Source organism: Triturus cristatus, chromosome 7, assembly GCF_964204655.1.
Source record: "Triturus cristatus chromosome 7, aTriCri1.1, whole genome shotgun sequence".
Classification (NCBI taxonomy): domain Eukaryota; kingdom Metazoa; phylum Chordata; class Amphibia; order Caudata; family Salamandridae; genus Triturus; species Triturus cristatus.
This window is the reverse complement of record NC_140590.1, coordinates 88,548,176-88,566,472: the sequence shown is the minus strand read 5'-3', so window position 1 is coordinate 88,566,472 and position 18,297 is coordinate 88,548,176. Positions and strand designations below refer to the sequence as shown.

The following is an 18,297-nucleotide window of genomic DNA, read 5'->3' as shown; positions in this document are numbered from 1 at the left end:
TTATCATTATATAGGTTTTTTTTCTCAATATGAGCTGGGGGTTTTTTTTGGGGGGGGGGGGCACCTCGCATGCCAGTTTCTCATTGGCTGCGCGTTACCGCGCCTAGTCCTTTCTTTGTGTCCACGTTCGGCAGTCACGGCAGCTGTCGCGGCTCGTCCTTTCTTTGTGTCCATGGCAAGTAAGAATTTAAGTGAGCGCGAGTAACTGCCACTTGCAGGACATAGAGGAAAAAGGAAAAGAGGGCGGAGATTGTGGCGGGATTGGCATAGGCAGAAGACCAGCACTGCAGGCAGGGAAGGAGGCCCTGCCGAGTGAGAAGAAGAGGTAGGGAGAGGAGAAGCCCTTCTCGGTGAATATATGAGGTAAATGAGGTGATGGGCGAGGAGGAGGTGCGGGGAGAAATGGAGCGGAACAGGGATTAAAGATTCGGTGAAGGCCAAGGAGCAGGGTCCCGGTGTAGGCCAAGGAGCAGGGTCCTCTGTGGGAAGGCCAAGGAGCAGGGTCCCGGTGTATGCCAAGGAGCAGGGTCCCGGTGTAGGCCAAGGAGCAGGGTCCTCTATGGGAATGAAAGGAGCAGGGTCCTCTGTGGGAAGGCTAAGGAGCAGGGTCGGTGTAGGCCAAGGAGCAGGGTCCTCTGTGGTAAGGCCAAGGAGCAGGGTCCCGGTGTAGGCCAATGAGCAGGGTCCTCTGTGGGAAGGCCAATGAGCAGGGTCCTCTATGGGAAGGCCAAGGAGCAGGCTCCCGGTGTAGGCCGAGGAGCAGGGTCCTTTAGGGGGAGGCCAGGGAGCAGAGTCCCGGCGTAGGCCAGGGAGCAGGGTCCTCTGTGGGAAGGCCAATGAGCAGGGTCCCGGTGTAGGCCAAGGAGCAGGGTCCTCTGGGGGGGGGGGGGGGGCGAGGCAGTTGCGCACGGAGAGAAGAGGCCCTGCTGAGTGACACATTGAGGTGCTAGGATGGAGGGATGAGGGGAGGACCAGGTGCAGGGAGAGAATAGGCAATGCTGGGCGAGACGAAGCTGCTGGAGGGGTAGGATCCTTTGTGCAGCGCCAGGTGAGGAGGCCCGCTTTGTGGGAGTTGTCAAGTAGAGGAGACAGGTCACCTGGGGAGTGTGGACAGTACAGAGGCAGCGGAGAGAGCGCACAAGCAGCGAGATGGAGGGAGGGTCAGTCAGAAGACTCCCCGTCCAGGGAGTGTAAGCAGTGTAGTGACCAAGGGATCATCGCAGTGACGGCTCGAGCAGCGGAAGGGGCAAAGTAGAGCGTGCAGGAACAACTGAATAGGGCTGGGCTGCCGGAGCAGCTTGCACAAGAGAGGGCAAGAGCTGTCTCACGCGGAGGCACGGATGAGAGTATTAAGAATCTATCTAATGTGGTTGGCTTAGGAGGGGGTTAAAGTGGTCCGAAAGCAGACCCGTTCTCTTTGTTATGTTGTGTGCCCTAGGCGCATATATTCAATAATAAATACACAAGGTATAATGCAAATAACTGACCATGGGCGCGTGCCTAGGGTCACGTGACCAGTGACGCTTGTGTTCGATGAGTGTGGTGAGGGTTATGTATAGACATCAAGGACGGAGTACCTGTGTATGTATCATTCAGGATACTACATTCCCCCCATAAACCTAAGAAAGACAACAAGTTCAAACTGTGAAAAACAAAACTAGCATTGGCAATGCCAAGAGGTAAAATGAGCTTGCACTGTCAAGCCAGACCTAAAAACCCATGTACGTTAATGACTGCCTCCTCCCATCTGTGCAGCTGCCTGAGACAAACTCTATAAATTATCTAAGAAACTTAAACAGCATTACAGTGTTGTGTGTGGCACTAAAAGTTCACACTCCGGCATCTGGATAAATAAAACAAATATTTGCAATGCAATAGGTCTCGCATTTATGAGAGTTTGAGCTATTGGCATTTTAAGTGACAATGCCTTTTATTTATGTGTTGTTTTTAAAACAGATAAATAAAAGGCTTTGTCATTTACGATGCCAATAGCTTAAACTCTCGCAAATGCGAAACCTATTGCATTGCAATGTGTGTGTTATGTTATAACTTGTACTGTCTCGTGCATGTTCCGCGTTTCATAGAATATGGAACGTGGAGCAGGCAAACGAAGGTCAGACTGTTCCTGGACGTGAGGCTGACCGGTTGTACATCTAACTGCTTCCTTCGTGAATAAAACCATTTGCTCAACAATCCTCGTCTTAACAAATTTGGCGACGATCGGATGGGATTACCAAAGAATAGAGACCACCGAGGATTTACTATTTTCTTCATTTTGAGAGGATTTTTTTTTTTATTCACCTAGAACGCATAAAAATACTGCTTTCTAACACTTCGGAGCGCGACATAGACAAGATGCTATCTACGCAAGCAACGGACTATTGAAACGGTGAGCAAAAGTTTTATGTAATTGCCAAAAAACTGATTTACTGTTATCTGGGCGTCCGCTGCGAGTTTAAACTGGGCCATCGCTTAGCAACGTAGAGTCCTTGCCTGTCACCATTGTTTGTGCTCGTGCTGCATTGCGCGAAACGTTAGTCTGTGTGTAGCGAACATTGCGCGTCAGTGACTCATTGCGCGTACAGGAAATAGCGCGCCTTCACGTCATCGCGCAACGGCCATTTTGGATTGAGGAGGACGCGATTACAAAAAAAAAATAGTGCTTTGGATGCGATTTACTCTACGAAAAGAAACGTTTTGACCGGTCAGTCAGCGCTAATGATCTTTATAATCGCTATAGCACTATTTTGATACAATTGATGTACGTACAGCAAAGAACTTTCAAGTTGGTTGTACCTGATATACGAGTGAAGTATTATTCGTGTAATTCTACTGCCACCTACTGTTTCGTCTGTAAATGAAAACTTTGTCCGGATTTAAGTGGTGAAGTATGGACAGTGCATGAATATTTTCTTTTATTCACTGAACAATTCCACTTTTTTTGCCTTATTTGAACTAAAGACAGTGCATAAGATCTTTTTACAGAGCTACTTCTCATCTAGTTTTTTATTCCTCATCTTTTCGTTCACTGTTATTTCTCTTTATTTTATTTTTGAGCGTTTCAGCCTACAATAACATTACGTGAATATTTTTATTGCTACAATGAGCCAACAAACTTTTTCACTCAGTCATCCTCAAGCTTTTTGGTCTTCAGGTTCTGAACCGTCTCTCAGGTGGACAGAATGGAAAGAATATTTTTTAAATTTCATCGAAACTGTAGACTCTGACGGAAAAATGGCTGCTCCACACAAAAAGCGGATCCTTTTACATTCGTTAGGTCCCCATGGTTTAAAAACCTATAACCAAATGAACAAACCTGTTGGTGATGGTGATAGTAATGTTTTCACAGCAGCACTTGCCAATTTAGATAAGTATTTTGCACCAAAGGTCTGTATTGGTATTACGCGCTATAAGTTTTCCAGAGAAAACAGCTAAAAAATGAATCAGTGGATGATTATGTTGGAGAGTTAAAAAAACTAGCTGTTGATTGTGCTTTTGGTGCATTGTTGGAAGATTTAGTACGTGATCAAGTTGTCATGCATGCTTGCAACCCTGCTATTCAAGAGCGCTTGTGGATAAATGGCGATTCATGTCTTAACGACATTCTGGCGATTGTCCGCAAAGCTGAAACTTCAAGCAGATGTGCAAATGCTTTGAAAACAGATGAGGCAGTAAAAGAAACCATAGCTAAAATCAAATCTGGTTCTAAAAAAAGTGTTTTAGCCAAAACCAAAATAGAGGGAGGGAAGAAATATAAGTTTCATAACGGATCTCCCAAATGTTATAGGTGTGGTAGCTTAGAACATTTAGCGTTTGCTAAATCTTGCCCTGCTAGGAAAGCTAAATGCAGCGCATGTGGTATTTATGGTCACTACACAAAATCCTGCAGGAGGAAGACGAATGCTGTTAAATGTATTCTATAGGACCAGGATTCAGATAGTGATGTAAGCAGCAATGATGACCCTGTTTCTGAATGTTCGGGTGCTGTTAAAAAGAAATTAATGTTAAACATAAGAGATGGATGCCTTATAATTGAAAACAAACCTGAGTGTTGGGTTCACATAGGTCGTGTGCGTGTTAAAGTGTATGCTGATTCTGGCTCACCTTATTCAATAGTGAACGAGGAGGTGTGGCAGAAACAGTTTACTAGCAAGGTGGGGTCGAAACTATTTGCTTCTGACATAGACCCTGAAGGATATGGGGGAGAAAAGATTGACATACTGGGTTATCGTTGGTTTAAGTTTGAATTCAAAAATCGCCATGCTTATGGAAAATTGTACATTTCAAAAAAGGGTCCATCTGTTCTCGGATGAAAGGATCAAAAGAATTTACACATAATTTTAGATCCAAATTCTGCCGAACAAGTTCTAGTAATGGATGAAGGCATTAAAATAGGTGAAAAACTATTAAAAAAATTCCCTACGGTTTTCAAAAAAAATATTGGCAAACTTAAGGGTTTTGAACATAAAATCATCTTAAAAGAAAACGCAATTCCTAAGATACACAAGGTCAGGAATGTTCCCATTTCCTTGAGAGATGATGTAGCCAATCAGGAATGTTCCCATTTCCTTGAGAGATGATGTAGCCAAGGAATTGGATAAACTGATTTCAGCTTACATTATTGAACCTGTAGAAAGTTCTGAGTGGGTTTCTCCTTTAGTCGTCGTTAAACGTAGCAATGGTAAATTGAGACTGTGTGTGGATTTACGCCATCTAAATGAGAACATAGTCATTGATCAATTTCCTTTGCCAAAAATAAATGAAATGTTAGCTTTATTGGATGGTGCAAAGGTGTTTTCAACAGTTGACCTATCTGCTGCGTACCACCAGATTCCACTTCACAAAGATAGCAAAAAGCTTACCACATTTGTCACTCCACAAGGGTGTTTCCAATTCAAAAGGATGCCTTTCGGTTTTGCGTCCGCTGCTGCTGTTTTTCAGCGCTTAATGCACCATTTATTCTCCACTGTTAAAAACACCAAATTTTTTCAGGACGACATCCTAATATTTGGAAAAGATACAGCTGACCATGATAAAACGTTACAAGAAGTGTTGTCTATTTTGGACGCTAAAGGGTTAACTGTAGAATACTCCAAGTGCACATTTGCTAGTGATAACGTTACCTATTTAGGTCACATAATTGACAGCGAGGGTATCCGACCCAAACCCAACCTCGTGGATTCGATTAAATCTGCCCCAGCTCCAACTTGCAAGGATGATGTAAGATCTTTCATCGGTCTTGCTGAATTTTGTTCTAAGTATATACAAAACTTCTCTGCTAGAACTTACAATATCAGACAATTGTTGAAGGACAAAAACAAATTTGACTGGTCTGTAGATTGTCAACAGGATTTTGAGGACATAAAGGATTGCATTTCCAATGTTGCTTCGTTGAAGAGTTTCAACCCTGATGCCAACAGCATAATAATTACTGATGCTAGCTTCAAAGGGTTAGGGGCCGTTTTTTCACAAACTGATGATCAGGGCAATGAACATATAATAGCATTTGCCTCTAGATCATTGTCACCTACTGAGGAAAAGTACTCAGTTATTGAGAAAGAAACATTAGCGTGTGTTTGGGCTGTTGATCATTTCAGAGCTTTTGTATGGGGGAAACATTTCACGTTGCGCAGTGATCATAAACCTCTTCTCAAAGTACTTACTACAGAAGGTACCATAAATACATCAGCAAGAGTTGCCAGGTTGGCAATCAGGCTACAGGATTATTGTTATAAAATAGAACACATCCCGGGGAAAAAAAATTACATGGCTGATTTTTTATCTAGAATGCCCAAACAAATGGTTGAGTGTGAAGATGAAATCTGGAACTCTTATCAGATTGCATTTGTTCAGGATTATGGCAATTGTGGTATTTCTAAAATGAAATGGGATGAGGAATATGTTAAAGATAATGATTTACACGATGTCAAAACTCATCTCACTCAATCTTGGCTCAGGAAGTTGGGAAGTAATCATCCTTTAAAACCCTATTGGGAAGTTAGGTTTGAGTTGAGTATCTGGGGGGACAATATATGGAGAGGGGAAAGAGTCATTCCACCCAAAAGTTTGCGTCCATCTATTATAGCCCTGTGTCATGAGGGCCACTTTGGCATTGTTCGTACTAAACAAACCGTTAAAGCTTCATTTTGGTGGCCTAACATGGACGCAGAAATCGAGCTATTTGTTCGCGAGTGTGATGTATGCAAAGTAGCTCATAAGTCTTTGGTTGTGTGTAACCCCCTGTTAGGAGTGATGTCAAGACCGAGCTCTCCTTGGGAACATACTGCCATAGACATTATGGGTCCCATTGGTAATGAACAGAAATTCATCTTAGTGTTAATGAATTTGTTTTCTAGATGGCCCATAGTTAAGGTAGTTTCTAGAGCTGACACTGAGTCGGTCCTTAAATTTCTAGACAAATCTTTTCAATCCGAAGGTATTCCTTCCGTTCTGCTTAGTGATAACGGTGTTCAATTCACATCAAACAGAGCCAAAGAGTATTTTGATAAACTATGTATAAAACACAAAACTACAGCACTCTACAACCCTAACAGTAATGGAATGGTTGAGCGTTTCAACAGGGTTATCAAAAACACAATTCAAATGGCTGTTAAGCAGGGGGATTGGGAGACAGGTTATGAAAATGGTTTGGGCTTACGGTGTGTGAGGCCACAGGGTATCCACCCTTTGTGCTAATGCGGGGCAGGAATCCCACTACGAAATTTACGCCTGGTTGGTTATTCAAACACAACGTAGTGCATTGGTCTGAAGAGGCTGTCAGAGAGAAAGCTGTCACTCTTCAATCTAAAAGGAAGGACTGGTATGATTCTAAACACAATACTAGGCAACCTGACATAATAATTGGACAGTGGGTGAGAATTAAGAAACCTGGAAAAGTTGCAAAAGATATTAGCAAATTTTATGAACCTTTACAGGTAATTGAACTTCTAAATAATTCTGTTCGTCTGTCTGATGGCAAGGTGTGGAATCTCAAGAGGGTAGCTAAATGTCCTGCACCTTCTACTTGCTCAAACGATGTTCCTCCGCTATTTGATCAAGAGGATTGTTTGGACAGGGTCAGTGTTGATAACAGCGTAAATGTAAACCCAGATATAAATATGCCCACAGGTGAACAAAATGACGTTTCTAGTGCCCCAGTACAGGCCTCTGATCCTCTAAACGTGTGCACTAGTGGTGTTACTTCTGCTTCTGATCTCATCCATCACAAGCGGGAGAGAAGACCGCCGGTTTGGTTAAAAGATTACATTTCAGAAAATTTTCCTTTGTAATTTGTGTAAGGTATAATAGCCTGTGTTGTTTTAGTTTATTCTTGTTTAGGATATGCTATGTTAGTATGTTACTTACATTGATTTGTTTTGCATGATCATTTTAGGTACTGTATTGTTTCATATTTAGTTTTTGTTCGTTTCCTTGGTTTATTGAGAAAAGGGGATGTGTTATGTTATAACTTGTACTGCCTCGTGCATGTTCCGCATTTCATAGAATATGGAACGCGGAGCAGGCAAACGAAGGTCAGGCTGTTCCTGGACGTGAGGCTGACCGGTTGTACATCTAACTGCTTCCTTCGTGAATAAAACCATTTGCTCAACAATCCTCGTCTTCGTCTTAACAGTGTGCTATAACATTTTTCAAAAGCGTTAGGAGAGAAAGTGTTCTGCCTGCAACAGCATGCAGGACAACGCTATTTGAGAAAATTGTGTTAGGAGGCTGTAATTAAAGCCTACCGAGCAACAACACACGTAACGGGGTGTCGCCATGGGAGGGTACAAAATGAGACAAGGAGGTACTAAACATTTTGACCAATGAACAGCCACAGTTATTGTGGACAATGACACAACCCAATGAAAAAGGTGGGCGGAGCTTCAGTTCCCTACCTCAATACAGCATGCCTTGCAGAGCAGTGCATGCGCTGCCCAGGCTCGACCTAACCACCTTAACGGGGAGGAATGCAAAAATGTGAATGCTTTTACTTTAGCGAAAGTCAGGTGATGGATGAGGAGGGCTGGTATGGGCAGCCTTGAGTGTCTTCCTTGGGTTGGAAGAAGGAAGGTTTCTGGATCAGAAATTTGCGTTTGAAGTGGAGTGACACTTTCATGGACATGCAAGGCTATTGAGAACGTGAGGAAAGCACATTTTATGTGACACACAAACCACACTGCACTTTAGACACTTGAGACGTCATAAGAGGTCTTAATTACTACTTTATTACCCAAAACGAAGAAGCCTTTAGCCTTTAAATCCAGAATGTGCTGGCATAGAGTACTGCATTCTATCATAAACAAGTTCTGCAATCACACAGACAGTAGTGTGAAAAGTTATCTATTTACTGTCATGTCACTTAAAGGAAATACAATAATTACCTTCTGCAGCTTATTCTCGCTTTAACCATACGTTGCTAACAGAAACAACTACAGCCGTTTATAGAATTGTCAATTTGTTTACATGCAGCACAGCTCGACAGAATCATTACTTCCACGAGATTAACTGACTGCCAGTCTTTAAGCACAGTGTGTCCAACGGCACCCTAGAAAGCAATCTTATCAGCAACTGACCATGCCAGAAAATAAGCCAAGATTAATTTCTACTTGAAAAGATTGTCAGATTTTCTCTCCCTGACGTAGCCACGAAGAGTTCTTGCTATATTGCTAGTGAACTGCCAACTAGAATGTCAGTTACCTGTGCGCTGATCTTCTGGGCTGCTTTCCCCCAGTTGAAAATGCAGCAGTTATGCTACTATTAAACCTTAGAACAATAACTAGGCTATCAAAGCCCTTTCCACCCTCCACTTACTAAAACAGTTACCATAAACATGTTTCAAGTCACTCTACATCACTCACAAAGGAGTACAAGGTCTAGAATACAAATTCTTAAAAATCAGGCTGTCATTTAAACAGCACACAGCAGTTAGCTTAGGGATGGCTCCTCACAATCACTTGCCATCTGAATTAATGCTCTGGGGTAGCCCCCCCCCCCCCTTGTGCTGTAGAAGAGAAATGGCTTTAAAAGACAATCATCAAACTCATATGTTCTACTCACCAATACAAAGCCTACCGAAAGCCCTCAAAACCTGCATATTCCACCCAAGGCAATGCTCTAAATGCTACTCCATGTCAGACTCGGAGAACGGCTTATATGTTCACAATCCCCTTTCAGGCATCCAAAAGACCTATTAACCCCTACAGACCAATGACCTAAAGCTCCCTTAGCCAGCACGTTGTTGACCCATTACAGGACATTCCCAGCAGCGCTATTTTTTACTCAAAAAACGCCGTCCATTTCTATAGATAAAGCATCTTCAGACCTGGAGAATGGGGTTTTGCAGGCTGGAGCTTTCCTACAACTAACCTGCTGCTCTGCGATATATGCTGCCTCAGCCCGCAGCCTTCCACTTTGCTGAAGCTTCCAAGCTGCGGTTGTGGTCCTCCAATTTAACAGCATTCCCCTCCTCTTTGATAGGGTCATCCGCTCTGCAAGGGTCCTTACATTCTTTCGGCTGGATCCATCGATTTACCAATGGCCCTCTCATGCGCCAACTGCTTACCAGGCAGTTCAAGTCACACACCTCTCAACCGCCTGGTGTGCCTTTGTTTGAGGCTCTGTATCATTGACTGCTGTTAAGTGTGAATCTATGATCTGGTTATGTGTCTGTGCCGCTACATAGATAGTTAAAAAGGTATGCATTCTCAGAGACGCAGTGATTTGAATCCCTACAAAAACACAAAATTCATATAGTTGAAAAAAATAGCTTAACTTTAGTTGTACATTGCCTACAATGGTGCTTGAATCTATCCACTAACACATAAACTGATTCTACAAGAAAGCAAGTTTACTAACTGTCTAATTAATGCACTACAACTGATCTAATCATTTGCATGATGCTCACTACATTGCTTTTGTTTACTTATTTACTTGAGCAACATTAACTTTTGTTACTGAAATGCTGAACTAAGAAAAACGGTGCTACAAAACAAGATTCACAAATTTCATGGCTTTCAAACAAGCATTTGCAATGCAATAGGTATCGCATTTACGTCAGTTTGAGCTATTGGCATTGAAAATGACAATGCCTTTTATTTATGTTTTAGTTTTTAAAACATAAATGAAAGACATTGTGATTTACAATGCCAATAGCTTAAACTATAGCAAATGAGAGACCTATTGCATTGCAAATGCTTGTTCTTTTCTTATAGCAGGACAATTAATTTTCTAGGAGTTGAATACAACACAAAATCTGGGAAATTCTATAGGAAGAATTTCTGATCTTTTCTCGATAAATGTCCACTATTCTAGAAGAATCCGTTTATGTTTGAGAATTGCAAAATCGTTGTTAGCATCTGCGGCATCCTGAGTTTCCTTGTTTCTTATGACAATCTCTTCTGGAGTGTCCTTGAATTGTGGCTGGTGTGGAACCTGGATTACAAGATTGTCATCACTCATGAGAGGAAAGCTCCTTGCAATGGCGTTTAACATTGCTAATGCAATGTGCAACGGCCCCTTTCCCAACGTCTGAACCAGAATCCACCATCCCGATGTGTCCATGCAGAGAGGGAGAGGGAGAGAGGTAAGGAGGGAGGGCTAAAATTAGTTTTTGAATATAAGGGGATGGTTTCATCGACATTAATAAAAGTGACATGGTAATGAAAGATATACACATTATCATATAAGTTGACTCCTGCTAAAGACATTAATACTATTGCTCAATTTTTTATCACCCCTTACTGGAAAGGAACCTTCTTAGAATCTGACCTTGATGGCACAATGCCCTAGCAATACACTTTGAAAACACCAACGTGTACTTTACTGGCAACAAAATGCTCTCTGGAATGTACCCTCAAATTCAGATATCAGAGACTGATTTTTGTTTTTTGTGCATGCTTTTAAACTTAGCTCCGCTTTTTGAAGCCTCGCAGCAGCACAGACTTACTGTAATATAAACATGAAGGTGGAGCTGACTGAATAATGTATGCGCACACTTGAAAGCACAAACCAGTAATTGCCTAAGGCGATAAGTTGCTCTAATTCACACAAGGAACAAGGAAAGTGCCTTAGGTGAGTTGGATCCGTGCATCAAGTGAAAAAAAAGTAAACACATTAGTGAAGCCCTACTTTGCAAAAAAGCTGTCTCGCTTTTCTTCTCAAATACACTGCAACAGTGAGCGCAGCGATTCATTATTATTGGTTGTGGTATCATTTCTGTGGAGAATGAGGGATCCTTAGTGTCATTTCCCTTTGTGGATTTGTACCTGTTAGATGCTCATCAGCTCATCCCAGGTAATAACAAAATAATGAGTCTGCGATTTAACGACGGCAAATGAAATAAAATTGCCAAGGAATATACCGGGAGGTGAGAAGAGCCTAGTTTGCAGTAATGAAATATGTGCTATAAAGGCGTAGTGATTACTCTAGAGACTATCACGTCTTGGGTCTTTTCATGAGAGATTGCTGGAAAATGCAAAGCAGAGAAACGCGCCCCCGAGCCAGGAAAGCTGCAAGACCTCTAGAATAAGTTTTGTTTTAAGGCTATCGCTATCCAGTCCTACTGGCAGCCGCTGTATTTGTCCAACCTAGCTCAGTAATGCACTTGTAAACAAGTACGGACTAATGCCTACATATGATTCCACAGTTAAATCGCGCTCACAAAAATTAATTTAGGGAGACGGAATTTAAACCTTAAATCATTATTTTAGTAAATCACTCACCTCTCATGGGCTGCTTCTCTGTTTGCAGAACACAATAGAAGCCTTTCACAACATTTATTTTTCTCTCTTCTACCCTGAGCGGCAGAGAAAGAGCAAATCAACTAAGGGACAGGGACATTCACAGTAAGCATTGGTGCGGAGCATAGCTACCTGTATAGGGGAACATTTTGTGTTTATACACTTTTAAGGGCCACTTATTTAAACACAGTTGGACGTAAAATAGAGTGCACCACACAGTCAATGAAGTGCATTGCTCAACTATCACACATACAGCGAAAATATCTCAAGGAAGTCCATGCCCTCATAGCCTTACCTCAGTAACTCGGCCGTGTGGTAAATATTTAAATTACCTGTACTATTTTTTTATGCGGTAAAGTCTAGTAAGAATAACTCAGTCAAAATAAGAGGCAGAATCCGTGGTATTAGAGGTTCTGAAAAGGGCTTTATTCCTTACAAAGGAATTATAGTTCGAACTAGGCAATCTTATTCCATCACCACGAAGGTTCAGGAAGGGATAGGCAATACATTATTGACAAGTAACAATATATATATGGAAAGCATTGCATTAAGACAGATGCAGGAGGCGTAACAGCTGATAATACAGATAAGAATACACATACGTAATGGAAATAGGCGTAAATACAGGCGTATACTAGAAACGTCATTTAAAATGATGTCACAAGTGGGTGGATCCATAAGAGAATCCTGCAGTGTCAGCAGAAATATTTGGCAGAGATGCGCGCGCAGCCGTATGACGTGTGATTGACGTGCAACTAGAGGGTGAAGGGGAATTGACATTTAGCTCTACATGTGGAGACAGAAGTCTGGGGGGTCAGGTCAACCTAATCCCAAATAGTATCTAATATCTTTGTTTAAGGAACTGTTTTATCCGAAAGGAAAGGTCTCTCGGACGGAATCTATTCTATACTGACTGTTAGTGCATGTACAAGCGTCTATGTGTCTACACGAGATGCGAGGGGGCAGGAATCTTCCATGGTAACAGGGACTATGAATTACTTGCATAAAGACAGCGAGGCCGAGCCCTTTGCTCGGTAGCTGGAAGGATGTTTACCTAAACTACTAGACAGGAATGCATTGGGTGAGGAGCGGAGCAGATAACTTGAAGGCTGAATACAGTTTTTGGCAGGCAACAGGCCGCGTCAGGCACCGTTAGTCGCGCAGAGAGTAAGACAAAGTTCATGGACACGGATGCAGGTCCAGGCTGGAGCATTTCAGAGGCAGAAGCAGGAAAAGGCTTGATGACAGAATTCAGGGCCTACTCGCCTGAACTGTAAAACTAGAAAGGTGAACCATATAAAGTCGGTGGCCAATCATACTTAGGAATGGAATATTCGACCCATTCCTGGCGGATCTAAAAGAGGGCATGTTGACGTTGGACGCACATGTATTTGCGTCTTCATAGCTGGAACTGGAGGGAACATACATGTACTTGTAGCATGTACATGGAGCCGTTGGGGTCTAAGATAGGGGACATAACTGGTCATAAAATTCATATTTCCTCAGCCGCCTGCTCCCTTTGCTCAGGGGCATGGGCTTCCCTGGTGCTGTGGTTGAGGGCGGGGCGAGTCTGGGGCGGCAGTCACGTTAGAGCCAGCCATACACGTACGTTGACAGAAGGCAGCAAAAACACAAACCCAAGCATAAATAAACGGCAGCCGTGAAATGGGAGCTGCGAGCAAAATGGCGAAGCAGAACCGCCCCTTCCCCCTTGGACTCTGAGTGAGATTAGTCAGGGCAGAGCCAGCTGAGTACATCTCGGGGTTGGCGAGCCCTGCCACCTTCGCACATGGGGTCGGGGGAGGCTCCCCCCCAAAAAAAACCAAGCATAAATAAACGGCGGCTTGGAAATGGGAGCCGCGAGCGTGCCAGTCATAGCGAACAGAGGAGCTTGACGGGGGCTAGGGGAGGGCAAATCCTCCGTAAGCAAGTAAAAGCAAACTGCGGCCGTAAAATGGGAGCCGCACTGAGAAAAAGTAGTCCCTAAATAGATTAATTACAGCCCAGCAGTGTAACTAAACAGTAGTTAGTCGGTGCTGCTTCCTGCAAAACGGCAGCACAAAGGAAGTGACGTTTCGCATCCCAAACCAACCATAAGCAAGATAAGAAAGAGCAATGCAATGTTAAACAAATGGCGAGCAGCAGCACATATTAGCTGCCAATAGGCAGAGTTTCACTCAACAAAGAGATTACTTTGTCTCGCTGAGACCGCGCATGCGCTGCCAAGGCGAGACCTAAAAATAAACATGTGATTAAGATATTATATAAAGGTGCTGCTGTGAGCCGTATAAACAGCAACTACAGACGGTAAGGTATATACAGGTTGTTTCACATGTGACATTTAAAATGTAGTACGAGTTATTACTCTTCTTTCTGATTCAATGAAGGGACTCTAGAGGGTAGTTTTGAACTGGGCGAGGAAGCAGCAAGGCAAGATATCGGTAGGCTGTGAGTTACACTGAATTTTACCAAGGAGGTAAAGAATTTGAACTCGTGTGACTGCATGATGTGTTCTAGGTGTGACCAGAAGATTCTGGTTAGCAAATATCAGGTTTCTAGTATGGGTTGTAGTGAGGTAAGATTTCAGCTGCATACTTTGAGACTAGTGTTAATAACTTACAGTTTTGCTTAAAACAACCTGAATGTGTATGGCTTAGAAGGGTAAATAGGGTTCAAGGGGCAAAGTTAAGTACTTTGTCCAAAGTTAGAGAAGAAAAGTTGAGGTAGACCTACGAGCAGGTTGTAGCAGTAATGGGAATGGACACAGATAAGTGGTGGTGTAGGTGCAGATGAGGAAGGAATGTAGAAAACTACAATTTCGGAAAAGTTGAGCATATGAGACCTTGGGTGTTATCTGCATAAAGTTGCTAGAAAAAAGTCTCAAGAGGATATAATGCCATGAAGGCAGGGTATTAAAGGAGACCAAAAGAACCCTTGGGACTGAGTCATTTAGAAACTGACTCATATTGAAGTTGGAAGAGATAACTAAACCATGCAACAAAAAAAGTAGTTAAAGAGTTGTGAGAAGAAAGTGAAGTAGGGTGAATGACCGTGTCAAATGCAGAAGACATACCTAAGAGTATGAGTATAGATGATTGCGGTGAGCAACCGAGATAATGTTGGTTACATGTCATTACATGTTGCAGCATGGAATTCAAAATCCTCCCTTCGTCACAGACCAAATATCTCACTAACACATTCAATCGATACATTCACTGGTGGGGCCCATAACACCAACATTCCCACATCATTGGTCTGTCTTTCTGAGAGATGATTGTTCCAAACGCTGACATGAAAGGAAATACCTTATAACCTAAAGAACAATATATTTACATCTTTACCTAACTTTCTAGATATCCCTTCCATGTGACTCGATAGATCTAAGTTAGTTGCTGGTAAGATGATTTTCTAATTCCCTAATTTACATTTGAATTTAAACATTCCCTATGAATAAACAACCCAACTCATTTGTTAATAATCAATAACAAGCTTTATCTCCATTAATTCAAATTAAAATGAACTGTTATTCAAACCGCAGATCACCATATTTACCTATTCTGGCTAAATGTCATCCTCTAAGTCAATCAGGTTGTCCTGCAGCACGCTACAGTCCCATAGATTGGGTTGAGAGCATAAGCGCGTACCAGTCAATCTATGCCCATTTAATTTCAGATTTCAGTCCGTCAAAGATTCAGGGAAACAGCTGTCCTGCAGCGTCACCGTCCGCTCCGTCAGCATAACGTCAGAAAAACAAAGGAGCGCCAACCTAACTATTCTAGCATCTTTTATAATAAAATCACTGTCAAAAAGTAACTAATATTGGTTTTCGGCAATCCTGATTGGAGGGTTAAGGGTCATTCGGTAAAGTTCTCACATAGTTTAGTTTATTAAGTCATCACACTTGCTGGTTCCGGTTTTAAAGAAAGTATTTTGTCTGCCGGGTTGGCATCTTTCCCTGTGCGTCCTTGGTGGGTACAGCTTGCCTGGGGTCAGGAGGAGGCCACTATTGCTCATCTTAGTGCAGGCGCACTTCACCCAGAACCTCGTGGAGTTTTGTCAAATGCGTCGTGTCAAAGGGGCAGCCATCTTTGTGAAGGCCCGAATGGTCAACTTAAGTAAAACAAACACAAACTTAATTAATACATGGAAATGGCTAATAAATTGTTAAACCCTCACCAATTCCCCTATGTGTATGTAATTATCTAGCATGATAGCAACATTCAAATCGTTTATACTCACCATTTAATGCAACTTACAATTACGTCACAAAAGCAACATATAACATGCAATATTCTAATTTCTCTAATATTAGCATGCGTACATATTTTAGTTTACATATTAATTAGGCCATGCAAATGCAAATCCCACGTGTAATTCATACATTAGTAGGATTGATTAATAATCCACTTCAAAAACCTAATACGGTTATAATTAATTGATTATTCTAATTAGTATGGACATGCAAATTGGGGAGGGTATACAAAATTTTGCATTACCCGCTCCAGCAATCCCCCCTTTGGTGATTTTATCACCACACCATCAACATTTTGTATTTTCTTTTACGGAAATTTGAAATGCTTTCTTGCTCTTATTCATAATTCAGTTTCCCCTATTTCTTCTCTTTTTGCCGATTTGTACATGCTCTCCTTTAACTCTTCTAATTCTATCTCATCAAATTCCCTTTCTTGTTTCTTGTCTTTTCTCCTTAGGTTTTCTCTTTTTAACCTTTTCTGATTTTTATTATTTTTACAACAAATACAACCTAATCTTATCACTAATATTATGGAAATTACACATGTTAGTGGAAATACTATAATATGTTTAATATAAATATACTACCTAATTTTACTAAGACATTTTTAATAGCTGATATCTTCTTTCCGATCTTTTCCCAAACACCTTCAACCTCCAGTGGTGCAATTTCGTCATGTAATTCTGTAATATTTCTAATGTAAATTTTCAGATCTTTACTTTCATCAGGAATGTTAGCACAACAATGCTGAACTTTCAACATTCCACAGACTCCACCCTCTTTTGCCAATAATATATCAAGGGCAAGCGGATTTTGAATTACCATAGCACGCATGGCAACCATTTCAGTGTTTACCAATATGAAACCTCCAGCGGTGCTTGTTGACAAGCGATCCACTACTGTTGATAATTTTCTAATTTTGTTTGCATTCAGAGATATTCCCACTGCTGGTATCAATGCTCCAAAAGTATCACCCACAATTTCTGTCCAAGATTCTATCTTACTACGTACTAAATGATTACCTAAACTATGTACACCATCTTCTCCTCTATCCATATGAAAGATCTTCGGGAAAACCAGGCCTACGTAACATGTGCCATACCAATGGTCTGGCAAACGATAATATGCCCTGTTCCCACAGATAAAATATAATCCAGGGAAAACTGGATCTCTTCCACCTTTAAATCCCCATCCACCCATGATTCGGTATGTATCATGGCACTCACTGTTACCTAAAAAGTAATTATTGTATACAGTTTGATTCCTTCTGATACACAATTTCCCTTTATGAGGCCAATCTAAAGCCATAGTTGGACTAGCTTCACCTTTTAAGTGTTTTTCCATTTCTACATCCCAGACTGTCTTTTCCACCTTTCCTTCAGATGACTTTCTTTGCATTTTCAATCTCCTTTCTTCAACCATATCTAAGAATGTCTTTTCCTCTTTCTTCAAACTGCAAGTCAAATTGTTTTTAAATATATATTCTAATGTTAGTTCTTTAGTTTCTAGGAAAAATTCACCTAATACCTTAGCAGGTTTTACCTTGTTTAGTTTATTAATTGCAGGTACTTGTGCGAAAATGTTATCTACATCTGAAAAATAATATTCTAATTTTCCTGTTTGATAAAATAAACTAGCTATTACACTGCATGTTGTTCCATATATTACTGCAAGGTGATAAGTCACTCCTTCTGAAACAGAAGCAGGTAACTGCATGCAAACGTAGCAGTCCCTTACGTCCATTGTCTTTACATATTCATACAATAATTTTGAAAACACATTGTTAGAAAAATCAGTTATAGACCTATCTTTATGTAAATAATTTTTATCTATTACAGTTGGTACTACTTTTGGAATTTTCCCTAAATTAGTTTTGTTTTCCCTATGTCCTTCTAGCGTATCTAAAGTAACCTTAAAAGAAATCAGAAGAGCAAGTATGCTCCACAGAAGCATTAATAATCCTGTACAACAACAACACATTTTACACCATCTCCTCATAAAGGTGCATCTACCGTTGCTACTATCTATGCTTGCCATCTTTGCTAAAATGGACCGTGTCTTTTGACTTAGCCTCTTCTACTTCACAACTAGTTTTCTAACCCAAAGCTCTAAGCACCTACTTGGTTCTACCAGTTTTTATCTTTTTGTCTTATTTTATTGTTTCTTCATCAGCAACTCTCTTGGTCTATTCAGTTCGGCATCTCATCGTCTTTTGTTTTCTTTTTGTGATCCAAATACAGAATTTCCTGAACTTCCGTTTCTTCTTCTCCAATGTCGGACAAGAGAACTCTCAGGATTTCTGATTCT

At 41.4% G+C, this 18,297-nt stretch overlaps 1 protein-coding gene across 6 annotated transcripts in view; it reads left to right on the top strand.

The window, feature by feature from the left end:
- Positions 1–214: 214 nt before the first annotated feature.
- LOC146808888 (phospholipase A2 inhibitor gamma subunit B-like) overlaps positions 215–18,297 on the top strand; it is a 1,090,687-nt gene continuing 1,072,604 nt past the window's right edge. For 3 of the 6 annotated variants that reach the window (XR_014966274.1, XR_014966273.1, XM_085615699.1), the window contains exon 1: positions 227–363. The gene's annotated coding sequence lies outside the window, so the exon portion shown is untranslated. Of the gene's footprint in view, positions 364–2,305; positions 2,390–18,297 lie in introns of all 6 variants that reach the window. The other 3 variants (XM_085615701.1, XM_085615700.1, XM_085615702.1) reach the window with 3 other exon arrangements.